A 23711-nucleotide genomic window follows, 5' to 3' on the forward strand; every position below is an offset into this window, starting at 1 on the left:
AAAATAATAATTTTTTAAGTTACCTATAATAGTCATGCCCCTCCTTTTTTAAGTTCGGGTCCAGTCGCCCCGGTTTTCATCTCCTGGGGCGTGGTACCGCGTTAGGGGTGTGGGTAGGAAAGTTGTTTTGTTTTTGACCATGGTTACTAACATCTATTATGGTTAATATTTCCTCAACAGAAGCCGAATTCTTCGACTGCCCGTCTTCCATTATCCTATTTGTTGAATCGTCCGTCTTTAAAGAACATTTCAAGTAATTGAATCTACCCTGTTAGGAAAGCTTTTATGTAGACTCCCAGAAATTACGTACTCGATCATTTGGAAAGGGGCGACCAATCGGTCCCCCCGAACGTATGGTGGAGTACCCCGATCCCCCCGGGAAGCCATTTTGGGCGGGAGGCGCGTCTCGGCTGGTATGCCCGAAGCGGCGTAGCCGGGGCGCGCTTTTTCCCGCCCAAGAGTGGGTTGTCCTAGACACCGAAGCCGTCCGCCACGCCCCGGGAGGCGGGAGGAGGCGGGTTCATGCCCGCCCAGAGAAGAATAAAAGGAGCCACAAGCCAAGGAAGCATCCTCTTGTTCCTGTGCTCTGAAGCTGCACCTCCTTGCTGCACGTGAGCTCGAGACGGAACGAAGAGCCATTTTTGAAATTTGTAATTTCTCTCTTTTCTCTTCTAGCACTGCAAATCGCGTTCAGGATCTTTCACCTACGAAAAAATGCCGGGCAAGAGAGTCGCAAAGAAGGTCAGCACCGACCAGATGCTCCGGATGTTGGTGAAGGACATGGCAGAGATGAAGAGAAAAATGGCGGCCAGGGACGGTACGGGAAGGCCAAAAAGACCCAACCCGACGGAGGCCCCGGCCGGAAGAAGGAAGAGGGCCAGGAATGGGTCAAACGAAGACGAGGTCCCAGTTCCGGGGGCTCCCCCGGTGAGCCCTCCTAGACCAGCGGAGATTCCCGCGCCGGCTCCTGCCGAGGGCCAGCGGATCCCCGTTGTGGTTACCCCGGTGGACGAAGGGGACATGCCTCCGGAGTTGGCCGCCCAGTTGGCGGCATGGCTGGGTAATAGCAGCGGGCGTTCCGTGGCTCCGGGGGACACGGCTGAGGAGGCCAAGCAATTAATGAGGCAGTTGCGGCAGTCTCGAGAGGCCGCGAAACCTCCTTGTCCGTTTGTTTCCCCGCAGGCTCCTGTAGAGCAACCCGCCGCTGGCACGAGTTCGGCAGCAATGGCGGTTACAGCTTCTGGCTCAGGTAAGCAGCTAATGCTGATTGCGGGGAAGGGGTCTGTACCCTCGAGAAGGGAGAAGTTGGCTCAGCATATTCCGGTGGAGGTCAAAGAACGGATATGGGCTGAGAAATACGTAAACATGTTCTCCTTACTAACCGACCATTATGAGATTGAGCATGTGAAAGTTCAGAAGGAACTCATGCATCCGAGTGTTTGGCGCGCTAAAATGGCCGCCTTTAGAGTCGATGAGACGATAGGTAACTGGGGTAGGGCATTTGGCATATTCACTTCGATTATGGGGGAACGGAGACCTGATTTGTTGACCGAGTTACCTGTGTACCAGTCACGTATTATGGAATATTCGCAGACATATGTTGGCAATGAGTGGTTTTGTTATAATAATATTTTTCGTAAGGCTAAAGAGTTCGATACGTCCCTGACGTGGGTTTGTTACGACTCCATTTCTTGGCAAAAAATGGAACAATCAGGCATGTTAAAGGCGCCATTGTTGGGGGGGCGGGGGTGAACTTTCCCGCCAATCATCCGGGGCCCCCTTTCGGACAGGGGCAAGTAACGAGCATCACCCAAAGCCGAACGGCAATACAGGTAAGAAAGGGGTATGCTGGAACTTTAACAGGGGAAAGTTTACGAGGCCCCACGGGTCATGCAAGTTTAGACATGAATGTGGGGGGTGTAGACAGTCTTCGCATCCCGAGACCATGTGCAGAGCCAAAACGGGTGATAACGGTAGTAGGGCAAGCGCCAAACAGGTCTGACATAGTCCAAGGGGCGGCTTTACCTACACCGGTTGATACCATGGCAATGATTCCTTGGCTCAGCGAATACCCTGATCATGGCTCCGCTGGGGTGCTGCGAGACGGCTTTTCTTACAGTTCCGCATCCCGGTGGGGAATTTTCAGGGTAAAGCACAGTGTAGGAACCAACTTTCGGTCCTGCATAATACGGCAGTTGTGCAAGCAAAGATTGGGAAAGAAGTAGCCCGGGGTCGGGTGGCAGGACCATTCGACACGCCACCAGTTCCTAATTTCGTTTGTTCGCCTTTGGGAGTGGTCCCCAAGAAGGACCTGGGTGAGTTTAGACTGATACATAATTTGTCAGCCCCGAGGGATTTGTCAGTTAATGATGCAATAGACCCAGGGCTTTGTTCGGTGAGGTACGCATCCTTCGATGATGCAGTCGCCATGTTGAATCGCCTGGGGCCCGGAGCGCTGATGGCCAAATCCGACATCGAGTCCGCTTTCCGGTTGCTCCCGGTACACCCGGACGATCAGCGTCTCCTGGGCTTTATGTTTCAGGGGCGCTATTACATGGATAAATGTATGCCAATGGGCTGTTCCATATCGTGTGCTTATTTTGAAAAATTCAGTTGTTTTCTGCAATGGGCATTCACAAGGATTACGGGTTTTCAGCATGTCATGCATTATCTAGATGATTTTCTGTTTCTGGGGGCAGCCGGGGACACAGAATGTGCACAGGCTCTAAACGAATTTTGTGATTTGATGAGACAGTTTGGTGTGCCATTGGCGCCAGGTAAGACTGTGGGGCCCTCAACTTCGCTCGAGTTTCTTGGAATAGAGCTCGATTCCGAAGAAGGTTGCTTCCGCTTGCCAGAAGAAAAAGTGCGGAAATTCAGGGCTTCGCTTGTAGCATGTATTAGAGAAACTAAGGTGAACTTGCATCAATTGCAGCAGACTGTGGGGCAGTTGAATTTCGCCCTTAGAGTGATGCCAATGGCCCGTCCCTTTTCCCGCTCGATTGCACAAGCCATGGTCGGTCTTAAAGAGGGGCATCACCGCACGAGGCTCTCGGCCGAGATTCGCCAGGACATGCGCATTTGGTTGGCATTCCTGGCGGACTTCAATGGTTGGGTTGTCTGGACGAAGCCGGTGGTGTCCTCCGAAGAGTTGGGGCTGTGGACAGATTCGGCGGGGAGTATAGGCTTTGGCGCCATCTTTGGCAATCACTGGTCGGCTCAAACGTGGCCGTCATGGTGGCACGAGTGTGGACTTACAAGTAACATTGCTTTTCTTGAACTGTTCCCTATTCTGGTGGCTTTGAAAACATGGCCTGAGGGGTTTAGGGATCACTCTGTGGTGTTCTGGTCGGATAACATGACCGTGGTTGAGTGTATCAATAGTCAGGCAGCACGATGCAAGTGGATCCTGAGGTTGCTCAAGGAAATTGTTTTACTATGTATGCAATTGAACGTGCTCTTTAGAGCGAGGCATGTGCCAGGGGTACTGAATCAGGCTGCTGATGCGCTTTCTCGTTTCCGTATGCAGGCCTTCTGGGGTTTTCTGCCCACAGCGGACCCGGTGGCGGCACCATTTCCCGAAGCTCTCTGGTCTCTCGGTGCCCCGAACTACAAAACCATGTGGGAGAGAGTTTAGCACCCAGGACAAGGAAGGCATATGAAGGGGCGTTCCGTTCCTATTGGTCCTTTTTGGGTTCTGCTAGGGAAGAGCTTTGGGGTCAGGAAGAATTTGTCATAGAGTTTTTACTGTCTCTACGCAGGACAGGCAAATCGGTGGCCACGGCCCAGAGGCATCGGGCTGCCATTTCCTTCATGGCGCGGGCTCATGGTATCCAGGACCCTACAGCGTCTTTTGTGGTACAGAAGGCGCTGCATGGGTGGCAACGCCTTGAGGGTCGCAGAGTAGATGAAAGACCCGATAGGTCTGGATAGGTTGGCCCTGTTACTGTCCGCACTCCCTGCTACATGTTCATCCCAGTCGGAAACAGTGTTATTCCGGGCCGCTTTTGCATTAGCATTTCATGGGGCTATGCGGGTAAGCGAACTGGTGGCAAAAAATAAGCAGGATACGGGGGTGGACTGTGCCGAGAGCACATTCAAGTAAAAGGGGAGACGATGATTGTCTCGTTTGTCAGGTCCAAGACCGATCAGGGGGCGATCGGGGACAGTGTAGTAGTCCAGCGGATTCCCGGATCTCCCATGTGCCCGGTTGCATGCGTTGAGGAGTATTTGGCGCAGAGGGCGGCATCATGGGGAGGGACCTTGCTGAGGCATGCAGATGCCACCCCACTGACGAAGTTTCAGTTCCAGCGGGTGCTTGCAATGGCAATTTCGGCCGCGGGCCTGAACCCGGGCGAGTTTGGGACTCATTCCTTCCGGATAGGGGCTGCTACAGAGGCTACAGCCAGGGGTCTGAGTGTTGAAAAAGTGAAACAGTTGGGGCGTTGGTCCTCGAATTGTTACAAAAGGTATGTGCGGTTGCACATGTTGTGAAGCTGATATCATGTACTCACGCTTCTTGTTTTTTGTTTGGTTACAGTTTCGCAAACCTACGAGGCGGGGCGGACTGTGCAGTCGGCCGACACCTGGGAACCAGCGGTCAGAGATCACCGGCTGAGGAAAGAGTGGTGTGGGTCGTGGGCCACTCATACGTGAGGCGTGCCGGGGACGTATTCAAAGCAGGTGACATGATTCACACAGCTGGGGAATACGGGTACAGGGTGACCTTCTACGGAAGGGGCGGGCTCTGTATTGACCAGTTTCAACCTTTTCTTGAGGGTTTGTTAGGGCGGACAAGGTCACCGCCATCTATAATCATAGTACATCTTGGGGGCAATGATTTGGTGACCACTGGTAGACGACTACTTCTCGAGGCGATACTATCCACAGTAAGTTGGTTGGCGAGGAGGGTTCCAGGGTGCACGATTGCATGGTCCCATATGATTCCACGAAAGGTGTGGCGGGGGGCTAATTCAGTGTCTGCTATAAATCATTCTGTGAAAAAGATTAATAACAAGCTTGGTAGACTGTTTCGTACCAGTACATTGCATTCGATTCCTCATGGTTGTATCAGGGGGGACAATATGTATCTAGAGGATGGGGTCCATTTGTCCCGGGTGGGGAATTCTTTACTCATAGGAGACCTCGTAGCCTGGTTAAGGAGTTTGCAACATGACCTTTAGGTAGGAGTTTTGTGGGGGGTCCAGATAGCCGGTCAACTATCCGGCCTGTGGCGGTAAGGTCATGATCGGTGAGCAGTCATTGGAAGATCCCTAGGGGGGGGCGTCACCCATTACGGATGGGAGCGCCCGGGGGGAGGTGGCCATTGGCCCCTCAACGGGGAGGCGGTCCCTTCTAAAGGACGGGACGCCTAAAGGAAAGGGAAGGCGGTCAAGGCCCCTCCCTGGTAGGAGGGGCTACGGGCCCCTGCTGGGAATTTCCCGGGGCCAGGACATCTGCGACGGCAGATGTGGTAAGTTGTGTAGGGTGGGGAGGGGGGTCTACGCTACCTTCTAGACACCTTACACGAGTCCTCGGACGACCACGTACATGGCGTCGAGTTAGCAGGGGCCCCCGTCAAGACAAGGGAAATTGGTATGGCACACGAGGTGCAGTCCTCTGTGCGGCCGCCCCTCACAAGTGAGGGGGGAGTTTTGGTTTAGGGATCTGACACCGGTTACGACCTTGCCGTTGGCCCTTAACGTTAGGATGTACAATTTCAATTTGAAATGCATTTTTGTAAGGATGTTAGTATCGGCTAGGAGAACCTTTGCATTAGATATATGTTAAGGTTAGCCAAACATTGTAATGTGGATATGAAATTGTACATGATATGAAACTGTTATTTTAATGTTTTGATTTTGTTTCATATTTTAATAAATACGGCCGGGAAGGGTAACTCCCTTCCCGCCTTCCAAAAATTTCAAGAACGGTTTCCGGTTTCCCAATTCTTGGGGATTGTGTTGAGAGGGGGTGGCGGGTATCTCAGCCATATGGAAAGGGGCGACCAATCGGTCCCCCCGAACGTATGGTGGAGTACCCCGATCCCCCCGGGAAGCCATTTTGGGCGGGAGGCGCGTCTCGGCTGGTATGCACGAAGCGGCGTAGCCGGGGCGCGCTTTTTCCCGCCCAAGAGTGGGTTGTCCTAGACACCGAAGCCGTCCGCCACGCCCCGGGAGGCGGGAGGAGGCGGGTTCACGCCCGCCCAGAGAAGAATAAAAGGAGCCACAAGCCAAGGAAGCATCCTCTTGTTCCTGTGCTCTGAAGCTGCACCTCCTCGCTGCACGTGAGCTCGAGACGGAACGAAGAGCCATTTTTGAACCCACCCACCATCCCCTGAAGACAGCAAGTTGTTGTAGTATAAAGTTCGTTTTACGTAGTAGTTTTTTCTTGCAGGTTGTGTTCTGAATAAAAGTTTATGATTCGGTTGCAATAAAGTGGATAACTCTGTGCAGTATGATTTATTAAAGACTTTCATCAGAGTGATTAGCAATGTTTTTAGATGTTTTAGGTTGAAGACGTGATCTGTTTTAGTAGGAATGTCTCTTTATTTTAGTCACTAATCTTGTCGTATTTATTGTTTGGTCGGGCGGTAAGGTCATGATCGGTGAGCAGTCATTGGAAGATCCCTAGGGGGGGGGCGTCACCCATTACGGATGGGAGCGCCCGGGGGGAGGTGGCCATTGGCCCCTCAACGGGGAGGCGGTCCCTTCTAAAGGACGGGACGCCTAAAGGAAAGGGAAGGCGGTCAAGGCCCCTCCCTGGTAGGAGGGGCTACGGGCCCCTCCTGGGAATTTCCCGGGGCCAGGACATCTGCGACGGCAGATGTGGTAAGTTGTGTAGGGTGGGGAGGGGGGTCTACGCTACCTTCTAGACACCTTACACGAGTCCTCGGACGACCACGTACATGGCGTCGAGTTAGCAGGGGCCCCCGTCAAGACAAGGGAAATTGGTATGGCACACGAGGTGCAGTCCTCTGTGCGGCCGCCCCTCACAAGTGAGGGGGGAGTTTTGGTTTAGGGATCTGACACCGGTTACGACCTTGCCGTTGGCCCTTAACGTTAGGATGTACAATTTCAATTTGAAATGCATTTTTGTAAGGATGTTAGTATCGGCTAGGAGAACCTTTGTATTAGATATATGTTAAGGTTAGGCAAACATCGTAATGTGGATATGAAATTGTACATGATATGAAACTGTTATTTTAATGTTTTGATTTTGTTTCATATTTTAATAAATACGGCCGGGAAGGGTAACTCCCTTCCCGCCTTCCAAAAAGTTCAAGAACGGTTTCCGGTTTCCCAATTCTTGGGGATTGTGTTGAGAGGGGGTGGCGGGTATCTCCCAGAAATTACGTACTCGATCATTCTGCCAATTTGTACCAGGCAGCCTTGATCTAACCCGGATGGGAGGAAACATCTAGGTTTTCGATAGCGAGACCATTTGATTATGTCGTTATTCTATTTTTTAATTATCACAGCCTTTATCTCCCACAGACCCTTGATCTAGTGAATCGTATTCCGGGATGCCAGACCGGTTAAACCCGATAGCCACTGAGTCCACCCTCATTTGGACCCTGGTTCTCATGCGCGAGAGTCTTAAACCACTCACCTTGACTATTTCTTCGGTAAGCATTCCTTGGTGAGAAAGGGCCGCTGCGAATCTCTAATTGATTACTGTGTTATTGAAATGTATCTAAGTTAGGTTACTGTTTCGCACACAGCATTTTACGGTACCCGTTTTGTGTGGCTCCTGGCTTTACCTCTACCCCCGTGGTCCACGAAATACTGCACATGGGAGCCCGATGTTTATATTCCGACTTGAACCTATATCTCCACGGGGTAGGTATCGATCTTCCTCCCTACTTTTTGGTGAAGAGAAACCGTTTGTGATAGGGCCCCCTGTGTGATCCCTTGTGGCACCTCTGGTTCCCTGCCTCAAACAATATGGTGACTAGAGATACCTTTTTATGTGAAGACCTCTCTGGTGACTATGTAGTGCGATTTTGAATGTTTCGTTAACTTTTTGCTTTTTTGTTTATAACGATAGGAAACCCTGTCCATTAGTGTTGTTCAAAGTTTGTTTTAAGTGTTTGTGATGTATGTATTTGTTATGATTTGGTTGCGTTCCTTTGGCCACAGCAAACGTATGCTTGTGGGTACCCGCAGGGTCTTGGGTTAACGGAGCTAATATCTGCTATGCCATCTAATGTTAAGCTGTTTTTTTAAACTCACTGTTATTTCCTAGAGCGAGGTTGTAATTAAATTACTTACAAGTTAGCAATACATGTTGCGTTGAGAAATGCTTTGCAGAAGAACTAGATTTCTAATATCATGATGTGCATTGTGAAAATGTCAAACACTGAAATATATCTTTGTATTACAGATTGAATGCTGTCTTGTTGCTGTCCCATTTTCCCTGCCATCCCCTTCTATTGTACGCCCTGATGAAGGTGCGGCCCTGTGAACTGGCCGTGCACCGAAACGCGCGTTGGCGCTTATAAACTGTCCTGTGTCCTGACCATCTAGTCTCCAATTTTTATCCAGGAGACCTTCCAGGACGCTTACATTTCGTACAACATCTGGCATCTCTAGATTGATGTATATGGAATGAAGGTTGAAATTTGAGATCATGTACGAGTTGTTTCGAGCTGTTTGATGTTGCGAGAATGAGTGAGTTTGTTGTATAACTGATAGAATGAGTGATTGGGTTTTTGGGACTCTGTTCAAAGTATCTTTGATTGTATTATTCTTGTGATGGATCCTTGGATTGTTTGATGTTTTGCCTAAAATGATGATGGTCATCTTATTTAAAAAATGAAATAAAATATGAATATATTTTTGATAGTGAATCATTTTTTATTTAGTCCATGCTGTTCTGGGCTTCAGTGAGTTTATTACTTCTAATGGTATTATAGGACTCTAATTGAGCCTTGGTCACCCAGTTGAAGGGCTAGACTGTTTCATGTTCCTTATTGACTGTGTTTCCCCTGCTAGTCTGCCCTATATTAGTGTTTTCAGGAGGCCCCTTTTTTTGCTTTTTAGCATAGCAAGGCGCCTAGCCAATCAACTACGTGGCTGGCGGGAGCGGCCAAGCAGCGCGAGTGCTCACACTAAGTCCATCTTGCTCTATACACTTCAAATACCAATGCCTGCTTCATTTATGTTGATGGAAAGAGGATATCATACCTTTGTATGGTTGGAGAATTGGGTGGAGTACACAAAAGGTGATAGTGTTATGGTTTTCCCCAACCATTGTACTCTTAATGTAAGAATATTGCCTAGTTTGAGAAATCCGATGAATATGTTAGAACCAAATCCTAGATTAACACAGTATGAAGAATTAGAAGAATCGGAGGTTGAAGCATTTGAACAAGAGAAATTTAGAAGTGGTCAGAGATTTAGAGAATTTTTCCCTAGATATCCGTATGAATCACATGGAGATCAAATGAAGCATTGGAGAAGACCTGGAGTGACAGAGGGTTTATATCCAGTATTAATGACTGAAGAGCAGTCAGGAAGCAAGCGTAAGGAGAAAATGAAACACATGAATACGACAGGATATGGTGAATCAGATGATGAATTGCTGGAGGATATTTTAATGAAGAACCCTCCGCCGTACCAAGAAGAACCTAGTAGGGTTACCCCAAGTGCACCAGTGAATGGGACACCCTTAAATTCACACATTTTACATGACACATCAGTTAATAGGGTGTTGCAAGATAATGAGAGAGAAGCTTTAAATAAAACTAGGGAAGAATTAGTTCAGAAAATAAATCAATTTAATTTAAATACAGAAGCCTTGACAGTACCAGCAATTCCTTTGACTAATCCCAGAAAGGAAGTAGTGATGTCCAATGATCAGGCCAGTGAAAGTGATTCCGTTATTTTATTAATGTATCTCCCAATAATGGAACCTTTAGTCGAAACTCCAAAGAGAGTTTCACCCGATAATTTGAAAGAAAGGGTGGTCTATGGTCCCTAAAGAAACAGGAGAATCAACAACGGTAAACCCTGAGGATTTAGAGAGATGGGCACAGGGAATACAAAAGCGAAATTTACCACCAAAGGTTCTATATATTGGCATATTGAAAGTAAATTTGGAAGAGGATAAGGAGTTGTTTTTATGTAAGAGCATAACCAGAAGAGCATAAGTATTTAATGAGAAATTAACAGAGGTTGCATCAGAGAGTGGAATAGATATAGGAAGATCAAAATATTGCAGAAACCATATCAAGTTGAGTTCACTGAAAAGGATTTAGAAAGTGTAAATACGTCTGGTAAAAGACTACAGATAAAGGAATTGATGAACATTTTGTGAAAGTGGAGAGACATTGACAAGTGGAGAATTAGGTGAACAAAAAAGAAAGAGGAAGCACAAGTGAGGAAGGCGTTAGCTACATTTCCGGTGAGAGAATCAGACAAGATTTAGAGAATATATCCAATGAGAGAAGTTCCTCGTGGTGGATATGTACATGTTCCTTGGAGCAGTCAGTCTAGTTTGTCATTTACAACTGATTTACCTAGGTTGAGAGAAAAATCTGTAGAATGGTATAAACAAGTAGAAAGATTTGTGAAAGTTTCAAAGGTTTTGTTGAAAGATCTAGAGGCTTTATTTGATATTGTGGTACCTGCCTATTTATGTACAGAGTGTAAAATCACAGTTTATTGGCCAAGTGAGGAATAGCCAAGAGATTCTAACACAGGTGTGCCATCAGAAGAGGTGATTAAGAAATATCACCAGGTGATTACTTTCCTGAAAGGGAAAATCCCCCCAAAAGAAACAGACTGGGTAAATATAGGTAGGATGACTGAGGAGCCAAAGGAGTCTGTACACTTGTATTATGAAATACTGTTGCAGGTGTTCAAGCAGTATAGTGGATTTGAGAACATTGGTGATAAGGATATGGGGCATTTTATATATGGGTTTGTGTATGATATGAAACCAAAGATTAGTCAGATGATTCAACAGCACATGTTGTGCTGGCAGAGCAAGACAATAGACGAAATATTGAAATATGTGAAGTATTGTAGAGAAAATGATGCAAGCACTGGTAAAATTGGCAGATCAGCAGAAAACAAATGTAATTTCACAAACTGATAATCAGACAAAAGAACAGACTCAGGGTGAACAAGTGTCTAGTGGTGGTAAAGGGAGAGGACGAATGAATAGAGAGGAAGCAAAGAAGAAATGTCCTTGTCATGAGTGGGGAAAGCTTGGCCATTGGAAGAATGAGTGTAAAGTTGTCCGTAATACTAATTAACCCTGGGCGAAGTACTACGCTACGCTCGCACAGTTTGCAAAGTTGGCGCTACTTCGCACTACGCGAATTGTACGTGGTACAGTGCAAACATGCATAGCATAGTGCAGCGGTCATTTTTTGCTTGCTCACGGTCCTCAACGTCAAGTTGGCGACCATGAGCGACCACAATTACATCCCGACGAGACTTTTTCCTCGTTCGCGATCAGCAACATCAAGTTGCCGATCGTGAGCGTGGAAAATAAACCTTCCGGCAAGATTCTCAAAGCGGGGAGGTCAGGTTTCTCATTGCAAGTGGTCCTGTATGCTCGCGACCGCTCGCGATGAGAAACTACCAGTCCATGTTGAGAAAGCAGCCACTCGAGTAGAAATCTAATTGAGCAACAGAAAACGACCGCTTGCACTGTGCAAGATGCGGTTTGCACTGATTGCACTGTGCGGACAAGCATCCGGTACTGTGCAATCAGTACGAACAGCATTTTGCACAGTGCAGTTCGCGTAGCTATGCATAGCTCGCGTAGTGCAAAGTGCACTTCACGTAGCTACGCACTTTGCACTGGTTAGGATTCAATATCAGCAGCAGCAGGTAGTTACTCCACAGTATCAGTTGCCACAAGCTCCTAAGCCAAACAATGTGAACATTAAAAAATACAGTGCGAACACCGGATTTCACAGAGAAAGTTGTAATAATACCTCTGTGGTTTCACAATATTTTTTACAGAATGATAAAGATGGTTCGGACTATATACAATGACGGTCCCTGAGAGGGGAGGAAGAGGAGTGCCTGCTTGGCGGTAGATCAGACAGGTCCATTTATTGATGGGAAAGTGGAAAGTAGGGACATCACTTTTCTATTGGACACTGGTGCTACCTGGTCTACTGTGAGAATAGCAGACATCCTAAACCTACCCCTCTCGGGAGAAACCATCCAAGTTGTAGGAGTGTCAAACAAACAGATTAGAACCCCAGTTACAATACCAATGGAAGTACATATTGGAAATTTTAAAGACATGCATCGGTTTGTTGTCTGCGATTCAAGCCCAGTAAATTTGTTAGGAAGAGACCTATCATGCAAGTTGAATTGTACAATCTACTGTACACCTGATGGTGTTGCTTTCCAAACACCTGATGAGGATGTTGTCTATAAGACACTGTTAGCTAAACAATGTACAGAAGTGGATGAAATGTATTCATTAATGACTGAAAATGAATTGCGAGAAGAATTGAGAACCACGGTAAATCCAGAAGTGTAGGACTTTACAGGAAAGGATGTAGGGCTATTGGCGAATGTAGACCCTGTGAAGATAGTGGTAAAATGTTATGTTATGGTATGTTATGTTATGTTATGTTATTTATATTTTTATAGCGCACAGCTGCCCCAGCAAAGGGGCGTCCTGGCGCTTTGACAGACACTATAACATAACACACAACAAAAGAAAATGGCAACTATTCAGACACGGGAAACAAGAAAGTTTTAATCGCCTGCCTGAAGGCGAGCAAGTCATCAAGGGCTCGGATGTGCACCGGGAGCGAGTTCCATAAACCTGCGGCAAGCACCCTAAAGGAGCGGCCACCCATTCTGCTCAGTTTAAAACGTGGACAGACAGCCAGCTGGAGTGCCTCCGATCTCAGGGATCTCAAAGGAATATAGGGAGTGAGTAGGTTGGCAAGTGCCGGCGGCGAAGAAGATTTCAAAATTTTAAAGGCCAGACACAGCGCTTTGAACTTAATTCGCTGTCTGACCGGTAGCCAATGTAAGGCCCTGATAGTACCAGACACTGAGCAATGTCTGGGAAGGCCCACAATGGCCCGTGCCGCGGCATTTTGCACCCTTTGAAGCCTAGAGGCCTCCGCTTGATTCACCCCTAACATCAGCGAGCTGCCGTAGTCCAGCCGAGATAGAATTGAGGCCTGGACCACAAGCTGTCTGGTAGGGGGATCAAAATACTTTAGAACCGGCCTTATTCCCCGCAAAATGCCATAGCACGTGGCAGCCACCCTCTTAGTATGATCCATGAAGGTGAGCGCAGAGTCCAACCAAATACCTAAATGTCTCACTCTAGATGCTGGAATAGGAGTGACACCCAGCTCTGGAGGCCACCACTGGTTTCTCCATAGCTCAGCGTGCTTCCCTAGTACCAACACCTCCGTTTTGGTGGCATTCAACTGAAGGCAGTTGGTGCGAAGCCAGCCTGCTACTGCCACAAGACCCGCTCGGAATCTGGGGGCCTCCACCTCAGGGTCTCTACTAAGTGTCACCACTAGCTGAGTGTCGTCCGCATATGAGGCCATCGTTAGACCCCACTGTTTGACGACATCAGCCAACGGTTTCACATAGAGGTTGAACATTGTAGGGCTCAACGAGGATCCCTGTGGGACTCCCATCTCCAGGGAATAGGTGGCGGATTGGCCTGGTGGTATAGCCACTTTAAAGGATCGATCCAATAGAAAAGATCGAAACCACTGGAGAGCGACGTCAGTCACTCCAGCCTCCTGTAAGCGTTGGATCAGTATATGGTGGGACACAGTATCGAAAGCAGCGCTTAGGTCTAATAGTAAAAGCGCTGCTGTATGACCCGAGTCAAGTACCTGGCGAAGATGTTCCGTGATGTAAAGTAATGCCGTCTTGGTACTGTGTCCCGGCCGGAAGCCGTTCTGACTGGAATCCAATATCTGGTTACGAGCCAGATGCTCAGACAGAACAGAGTTGACATGGGCTTCTGTTACTTTGGCTATCCAAGGCAACAGGGATATAGGTCGATAGTTTTCTGGCAGCCGGGGGTCTGAGTTGGCTTTTTTTAATATAGGAGTAACCACTGCCTGTTTCCAAGCCGTGGGTACCGTTCCGTTGGACAATGACATATTGATAAGATTCAATATGGGAGCTCGGCACATCGGGGAAAGTGTGTTGATAAAGGCTGGCTTTAACGGGTCTAAAGGCGAACCTGATTTGACCCTGAGGCTAAGCCTGTCAATGGTCTCAATAGACAGGTCTGGAAGAATAGCAAGGGTCTCATATCCCACCGCATCGGGGTCGATCGCCTCTCGATTCTGGTGGTGTATATCAAATCCTTGGTAGATTTTTTTCACTTTCTCCACAAAAAAGGAGGCCAGATTATCCAAACACACTTCAGTATAAATGAGTCCAGAAGTGAAAACAGGAGTTGGTCCAGTGATTAACCAAATGAGCAAGGAATTATGTAAGAATGAATAGGTAGTCCTTGTAATTCGCCAATTATGGGGCTTAAAAAGCCTAGTGGTAAGTACAGGATAGTGCAGGATTTGTGAAAGATTATTAACATTGTAGTGCCTTGTTGCCCAGTGGTGCCAAATCCAGCAGTGATCCTTTATCAAATAACCTGGAATGCAAGTTGGTATACAGTAATTGATTTGTGCCAAGCATTCTTTTCCATACCTTTCCATCCCAGACAGTCAGTATATTTTCACCTTCCGGTTTGAGGATCGTGTTTTGCCATGGTGTTGAATTCCACAAGGGTACACAGAGAGTCCCTCCATTTTCAATCAAATTCTGAAGAAGTGTCTAGAGTCATTAATCATGCCTGGAAATTCAGTTCTGGTTCAATAAATTGTTGACCTACTGCTGGCATCAAAGACACTGGAAGATTGTGTCACTGACACAATTGCATTACTGAACCATTTGGCCGAAGGAGGACACAAAGTTTCTCCGGGGAAATTGCAATTTTGTCAACAAGAAATTAGATATTTAGGGCATAAAATAGAAAGAGGAGTTAGAAAAGTGATCCCAGAAAGAAAAAAATAATCAAACAAATGCAACTACCTCAAACTCAGAAAGAAATAGGAATGTTTCTGGGAGTTATTGGGTTCTGGAGGCAGTGGATCAATGGTTTCTCCCTGCTGGCGAAACCATTGATACAATTGACCCGGAAAAGAGCAAAAGATCTGATTGATTGGGATGATGAATGTTTGGAAGCTATTGTAATACTGAGAAATTTTTTGTGTGAGGCCCCTGCCTTGGGCATGCCTGATTATTAAAAAAAATGCACTATTTTGCTGTGAAAGAGAAGGTTGTGCACTCTCGGTTCTAACTCAGAGACATGGATGAAGCCGATGTCCAGTGGCATATTTTTCTGCTACTTTGGATCCAGTGGCTTCAGTTTTGCCTGACTGCTTAAAAGCAGTAGCTGCTACCTGTATGAGTTTGGAGCAAAGTGAATCAATTGTGATGGGACATCCCATAAAAGTTTATGTGCCACACTCAGTCGAGATTCTTTTAACAAGGACTCAAACACTGTACCTCACTCCTAGTCGGATGACTAAGTATGAATGAGTGATTTTGGAAGCAGAAAACGTGACAGTGATGAGATGCATCATAACCAGACCCATGTTGTGAAGAAGCGAAAAATGAAGTTGATCATGATTGCTTGGATGTGACTGAATTGTGTACTAAGCCCCGCCCAAACAAGAAAGAAGTACCCTTGACAGAATCAGATCATGTACTATTTGTGGATGGGTCATGTCTGAGAACAGAAGAGGAAGGGCTAAGTGCTGCATATGCTTTATGTAAAATATCAGGAGTCATTGGAGCATCCTGTTTACCGGGAAGTCTGCACAAGTAGCCGAATCGGTGGTGACAAAGGCATGCAAAATTGCTAAAAATTGGAGAGTAACCATATTTACGGATAGCCAACATGGTTTCGGGGTTGTGCACGACTTCGGCCAGCTCTGGATGCAGAGGCGATTTCTGACTTCTTAAGGATCTCTGATCAGAAACAGTAAAAATCTAAAGGACTTATTGGAAGCATTACACTTGCCAAAAGAAATAGCTGTTGTAAAATGTGCTGCACATAGATCAGGAAATGACTATGTGACGGAGGATAATAGGTATGCAGACCAAATTGCTCAATATTGTGCAAGAAATACAATGGCATTAAACGGGAATTGGAAACTGAAGACAAAAGCTGCCAACCTGTGTTCTTCTCAGCTCTAGAAACAAGGGATGAGGTCAGACAGTTGCAGGGCGAAGTTGAGGGGAAGGAAAAGGAACTCTGGATAAGGTCAGGTTACACGAAGAGGACAGAAGATGAAGTGTGGGTATACTCAGATGGCAAACCATTCATGACAGATTTTTTGCATTCTCAAATTGCAAGAGTATTTCATGGGGCAACCCATATTGACAGGGATTGCATGATTAGACTATTCAGGCAAAATTGGTACAATCCAAAGTTTGGGGTAGTTGCAGAAAGCCTTTGCCATCAATGCTTAATCTGTCAGCTGCAAAATCCAGGCAGAAAGACAGTGGTCAGTTGGAAAAAAGTTGGAAAAGCAGAAGGGCCATTCACCAGGTTGATGTTAAACTTCATCGAGTTGCCTCCGTGCAATGGATTGAAGTGTGTTCTTGTCTTGTCATAGTGTGTTTATTTTCAATATGGGTGGAGGCCTTTCCCACTAGAAGAAATGACGGTCTCACAGTTGCTAAATTACTGTTGAGAGAGTTGATAAAACTCGTTTTGGTTTTCAGGTCACTTTGGAATCAGATAAAGGAACTTATTTTAATAATGAGATAATTTGATTAATCTTTTCTGCATTCAACATTGAATAAAAACTGCACTGTGCTTATCATCCAGAGGCTTCTTGAGTAGTTGAACAGCTTAATATCACAATCAAGTCAAGGTTAGGGAAGGTGTGGGCATCCACAATGCAAAAATGGCCAGATGCATTATTGCTGATACTGATGGGTCTCAGATGCATTCCTGACAGAAAAATACGATTGAGTCCTCATGAGATACTCATGGGAAGGGCAATGAGACAAGCATAAAAGGGACGGGAGAGCTTAAAGAAAATCACCACCATTAAGGCAGATCCCCAGATAATAGTTGCACGGAAAGCAACAAGTGAATATCAGGTTGCTAGGGCTAGACATTATGAAACAGGGGAACATGCTGGTAGAGAACTGGCACTGCGTATAAGACAAGAGAGGACTAAAAACCTAATCTCCAGGATACAGGAAGATGGTAATGAGTATACCGAGCCCAAAGATATTCTAGGGGTTTTTAATCATTTCTACTTGAAATTGTATGATGAGGAGGGGGTGTCTTATGAGCAAAACTTGGATTACGAGGATGATGGACCTCGATTAGATGAACAGTGCAGAGAAGATCTAGAGAGAGACCTGGTTCTGTCCGAAATATCTAATGCCTTACGGGAATCAGCTGCAGGCAAGGATGCAGGCCCCGATGGAATCCCCTTGGAGGTCTATAAATGTTTAGAAAAGGAGATAGCTCCAATCTTGCTCGATTTGTTTAGTGACATCTTGTGGTCAGGCATAATACCGGACTCCTGGAAAGAGACTAACATCATCATATTTCATAAGAAAGGGAAACCCAAGGAGAAGCCAGGGTCATATCGCCCAATATCGCTAATCAACGCGGACACCAAATTATATTCTAAGGTCTGAGCTTAAAGATTGGGGGGGTCATTGGACGTCTCGTCTCCCCGTGGCAGCATGGGTTCGTGCCGGGCAGAGGCACGACGGACCACACCAGATGGGCGATTGTGCTATTTAATGCCCATGGTGCCACGGGGAGGGAGATGGCCATGATCCTCCTCGACACGGAGAAAGCGTTCGAACGCGTGGTCTGGAATTTTCTCTGGGTCATCCTGGCTGGTAGAGGCTTCAGTAGTAAATTTCTGAGGGGCATTAAAGCTATGTAGGTTGATCCGGTGGCTCGGGTCCTTGTCATGGGTCATCGCTCTGATGAAATAGCAATTAAGAGGGGGACGCAACAGGGATGCCCTTGCTCCCCAATCCTGTTCGCTTTATATATAGATCCCCTGATACAAAAAATGTTGGCCTCCCGCCAGATTAGCCCGGTTGTGTTTAACGGTTTTACCACTAAATTGCTTGCTTATGGCGATGATTTGGCAATAACAACCACGGATCCTCATCAAGCTTTGCCCGTCTTGATACAACTGGCCAAGGAATTTGGGTATCGATCCGGTTACCGGCTGAACGAAGGGAAAACTCAAAATATTTGTACCAAAAATATCATTAAGACATACCATAGGTTTGTAGATTCAGCTCGGGGTCAGGGTGAATGCCTCGGTGGAGAAGATTATTGCAGATAATTACCTACCCCTTATCTATTCTATTGAAACTGACTTGAAAAGAGTTGATGTGCTACACCTCTCACTAATTGGCAGGGTGAATGTTTTAAAAATGACTATGCTCCCCAAAATACTCTATCTGTTCAGGGCTATCCCATTGCTACTAGGAGAAAGCCTGATCAGGAAAATCGAAGCCACCTTCGTAAAGTTTGTTTGGCAGTATGGCAAGATTAGGCGCTCGATTAATCATCTTTCACTACCATTGGCTAGAGGAGGCTTGGCTATGCCGAACCTAAGACTTTATCATTGGACTTGCCTTCTTACACAAATGAACATACTGCTCCAACCCGAACCATTGCTTTTTGAAGGTCAAGTTAAGAATCAGAGCCCCCCCTCTATTTTTGAGTTATTGCTGGGGAGGAAAGCTTTTGGGCTGCTGATGTGTGAAGTGGATCGAAGGTACTATAGGAAAGCCAGGTATAAGATTATTGAAGGGGCTTGGGGGACCTGGAAGGCCATGAGTAAAATTTTAAATATCCCCAGAATTAATGCCAACACCAATTTTGGGAAATCCAGCCTATTCCCTCATCTGGGCCAGTCAATGAACTGCTTGGTATGGAGGGAGTCCGGGGTAAGGTGCCTGGGCGACATCATGGTAGGTGATGCAATCCTAAGTTTTGAGGAGATACAGCTGAAATTTGGTATTCCTCAAAATCATTGGTTTCTATATGGGCAAATTGTCCAAACACTACTTGCTTATAGACCAAGGATTATATTGCCCCCAGACAACCAAATGGTCGAATATTTAATTAGGGGGGGTAAGAAGATAAGCATAGCCTATAATTATTTGCTGCTCTGCCTCCGGTATGATTTGGAGAAAACGGAATCCACACTGGTGCAGAAGTTGGGGGACCCTGATGTTGATTTAGATCTGGCCCTACTCCTAAATAAGAGAGTATTTCGGTCCTCAAATCTAAGGGCCCAACACTATAAGACTTTGTTTAATCTCTATTACACCCCCGCAAAATTGTTTGGATGGGGGTAAGGGCAGACGATAGATGTCCTAAATGTAACACTGGTCTAGCAGACCTTTTGCATATGTTTTATCACTGTCCCAACCTCGTCTTAATCCGCAGGGAGATAACTCTGTTTTTGAGGGGGCTGCTAGGTCATAACATCGATCTATTCCCAACCCTGGTTCTAATAGGGATGGATGACAAACTGAAGGTCGGGAAGGACGCCCAAGCTCTTGTTTTTATCTCAGTTGCAGTTTTACGAATCCTTATCTCTGCAGGGTGGAAGGACACCATCGCCCCAACCTTTCAGATGTGGCTCTATGCCTATATGAATTTAAGAATGAATAAAGCCTGACCCCAAACTAATGGCTGTTAGGACTTCAGCACGCAACAACATTGGTGTGTATACTCAATTTTGAATATTTAATACATATTCATCATGAATCCTTTCGAACAGAAAATTTTTTATTCAATAGACATACATCATTTTGTACAATCAAAGGAAATAGTTTTCAATTTAAACATTAGAACATAATACAAAACACCACATTAGTTTAAACCCAATGCATTTCGGGACGCGAGGTCCCTTCGTCAGTGGTTCCTAAAAGACAAAGGAAACAAATTATATACCCGTAGTTAGGACTTATGGTTTGATTACACATTTGCTTATATTTAGGTTACAAGTCACAGATTGAACACTAAACGCTATAACAACGCTTTCTGTTTTTTAGAAAGGTGAGCAACACCTTTGCATTGTTCTTGTTTTGATCAAGGTTTGTTGTGATTGAGGTTGAGTTACTTTCATTCAGAATATATGTTGAGTTAGGTTCATGTTGCGCAATCTGGTATTTGATAGTCTCTCACTCATGCAGTATCATTATGTTTGAAAATTAGTAGGTGAAAATTAGTAGGTATTGGCATCGTATAATTTGTTTCCTTTGAATCCAAAATGATGTATGTCTATTGAATGAAAAATTTTCTGTTCGAAAGGATTCATGATGAATATGTATTAAATATTCAAAATTGAGTATACACACCAATGTTGTTGCGTGCTGAAGTCCTAATAGCCATTAGTTTGGGGTCAGGCTTTATTCATGCATTGCTCACTGTTTAGCAGACAGTAATTCAGCACAGCACACATACCTAAGTAAACTGTTAATTTGTTTAACCGAGTGCGACCTCCACCCACATTCATTAATTATATGAATTTAAGGGCAGGAAATCTCAAGAAATGGGCAAGAATATTTGGGCACCCCTGAAGTGTTGGAGGGAGTCAAAATATTACATATAAAAATAAATTATTTAGGATGTATCTAATTTGGGAACATAGTTTTTTACCAATTTTTGGGTCATGTTATTAATGTTTTGTATGAACTTTTTCTCTTTTCAAAATCTGACTTTTTTAATGCATATCAAGAATTTTATACATCTGTATTGTCTGGATCAATGAATTGTATTTGTATTAATTTATTATTGAAATACACCTTATATCTCAATAAAAAAAAAGAGACAAGCATAAATTCCAGGAAATAAATTAATGAATACAACGGATGATCTGGTGTTAGTCTATTGCAGAAGATTGGCTGACCTGGTGCATTCTATCTCTCATCAGGCTGGCGAAGACACAGTTGCAAGGCAGCTAATCCAGGTGCATGGTTTGAATCCTGGAGACAGGGTGTTAGTGAAGAAACACGCAAGAAACACGCAGGAAAATTGTGCCTAACACCCAGGTGGGATAAACCACGTCAAGTCATACTAGTCACTACCACTGCAGTAAAGTGTGCAAGTTTACCCAATTGGATCCATGCCAGTCATACCAGAAGAGTTCCAAGTCCATTTGAAGAAACAGAGCAACCCCTGACTGAACAATCTGAGATGTCAGAAATTGAAAATTGTGAAGTTGAAGAATGTTCTTCTCTCTCTCTGTCCTCTTTTCTCTCTGGGTATTGATTATTGCATGAGTCTGAAGCATATATATGGTGATTATGAATTGAATTTTCTCTCCAATGAATGAAGGTGACTGCACTGTATTGAGTTGTTCACATGCAATAATTTTAGATAAAGATTTAAAACCTCTTGAGTCTGTGGTTATTTACTTTTAATAAATAAAAGTTAAATGTATTTTAATTATCACCATCAACTAGTTCAACTAATGGTCCATCGACCAGAAGAAAGAACTTGTTGATCTGTGAAGGGTTAGATAAGTGATGAATGAAAGTATTGAATTAACTAATCCTAAACAGATTGTAAAAATTAAACCAAAAATTAAACGGAAACCTCCTTAAGCGACCAGATGTTTTTTACCATTGTGAGTTTATGGGCCCAGGTGAGTATTTAGTAGTGTATTACCTGTTGTTGGTGACCTGCTGGATCATGTGTGAGTGGGTGAGTCACTGCATGTATGGGTTCAAGAGTACTTAAATGGTTAACAGTCTCTGAGACACCTAAAACACAGTCAACATTCTTAACAGAATCTTAGCCATGGGAAGAATCAGAACAAAAATCATCATTGTCATCAGTAACTAAGGCAATTTTCTTCTTTTTACCCTTATTATGTCTACAAGCTTTATAAAATGACCAACTAAACCACAACCAAGACATTTTAGGTTTTTTGCAGGACACTTTTTAAAATTTGCTCAGTGATTTTTGCTACTGTATCTGTAACACTTTAGTTCTTTAGTACAATTATCCTTACTGTTGACCAGTGGTGGATTAACAAACTTATTTTTGCTCTTGCTGCTGATTTTACACACAATAGGTTTGTCAATCTCCTTTTGCGCTACAGAAATGGCTTTGGCACACTTATGTGTAACTTCAGCTATCTTAACAAGAGCAACAACATCAGCTAATGATGCTTCTCCCTATATCTATAAATGTTGTTGAACGTGTTCATTGTTGACATGCATAATGATTTGGTCACAAATTAGTTCTTTTTCTAAAATGCCAAATCTGCAAGTCAAAGCAAGTATTTTAAGATCTGACACAAATTCTTCAATAGTTTATTTTTTTATCTTGCTTCCTACCAAGGAATTTATGGCGATCAATGGCTTTGCAGACAGAGGTAGATATTACACATCTAAATATTCTAAAACATGAAGAAAAACAGTGGTGTCATCAACAGCACAAATGTTCTTATTCATTGAATTATATACTTTTAAGCCTTCAGGACCAAGAGAATGGAGTAAAATCTTTTTTGTCTTGACTTGAGATAATTCATCTTCATCATCTTCCAATGTATCAATGTAATTTAGAAAGTACTCTCTCCACTCTAACCATTTAATAGGGGGTTCACCTTTTATTGAAAGTAACGGTTGAGGTTTAATCAAGGAAAATGTTTGCGCAGCACACTTGTTGGAAACAGAGAGTAAGGTGGAACTAAAAAAAACTTAAACGTGTGCCTATCACCGTAACTGAGAGGTGATTTGAAGGTGTGCCTATCACCGTGAGTAATAGACAATTAATAATGTGTGTATCACTGGCAGTAGAAACTGAAAGTTAATAATAAGTGTGCCTATCAGTGTAAATAAACGACAAGCAATAGTACGGAAAAAAAAATCTTGAAACAGACACAGCGTGTAGTAAATTGGTAAAAGTGTGTGTCCTTGTAGTGGATGAGCAAGGAATCTAAAGAAGAAGAGGAAGCTCCCTGTGAGAGAGAGAAACGCGTTGGCTGATGTTTGTTGACAAATGTGGAACTTTTTGAAAAAAGAAAATTTGAATAAATAAGACATTTTTTGCATACAAATACCACCCTTTCTGAACTCTTTCTTACTACGTGCACCCCCAACCAAACTTTTAAATAAGATGAACGGAACTACTTTGTAAACGATGTTGAAATTAGAAACCTTCCGTAAAAATCGGTAGTTCAAATGATGTGGTGTGCCTATCTCCTAAGGCAATAGCCAAATGAACAAAAGGAAAATTCCGATGAAGAAGATAGTATCCAAAATGGCCACTGCGTGAACTGCGTGATGACATGGTCTCTTGAAGTATTCTCAAAGTAAAATGGCTGAAGCGCCGCACGTCAGACATCGTCTAGAATAAATGCAGGGCCGTGAGACTGTGACGTAGCAGTGAAGATCACGAAGACGTGAAGCTGCAGTTCAGCCATGCACGAGACAACATCAATGGAATGCCAAGCTGATTTAAACAGCAACAATGCGGCAATTTCCAATCTGGCAGTTAAGAAGGTAAATATGATGGCATGCAACTGGGAAAACTCCCAACCAAGAAATAGTCTGGTTACGTGTTAGTCTACGATAAAAAGTAAATAATAGGCAGTACTCATTCATTCATAAACTTTATTCGACAATTAAGTCATAAAAGCACATAAAATCCACAGGTTTCCA

This window comes from Lissotriton vulgaris, chromosome 5, assembly GCF_964263255.1.
Source record: "Lissotriton vulgaris chromosome 5, aLisVul1.2, whole genome shotgun sequence".
NCBI classification, from domain to species: Eukaryota; Metazoa; Chordata; class Amphibia; order Caudata; family Salamandridae; genus Lissotriton; species Lissotriton vulgaris.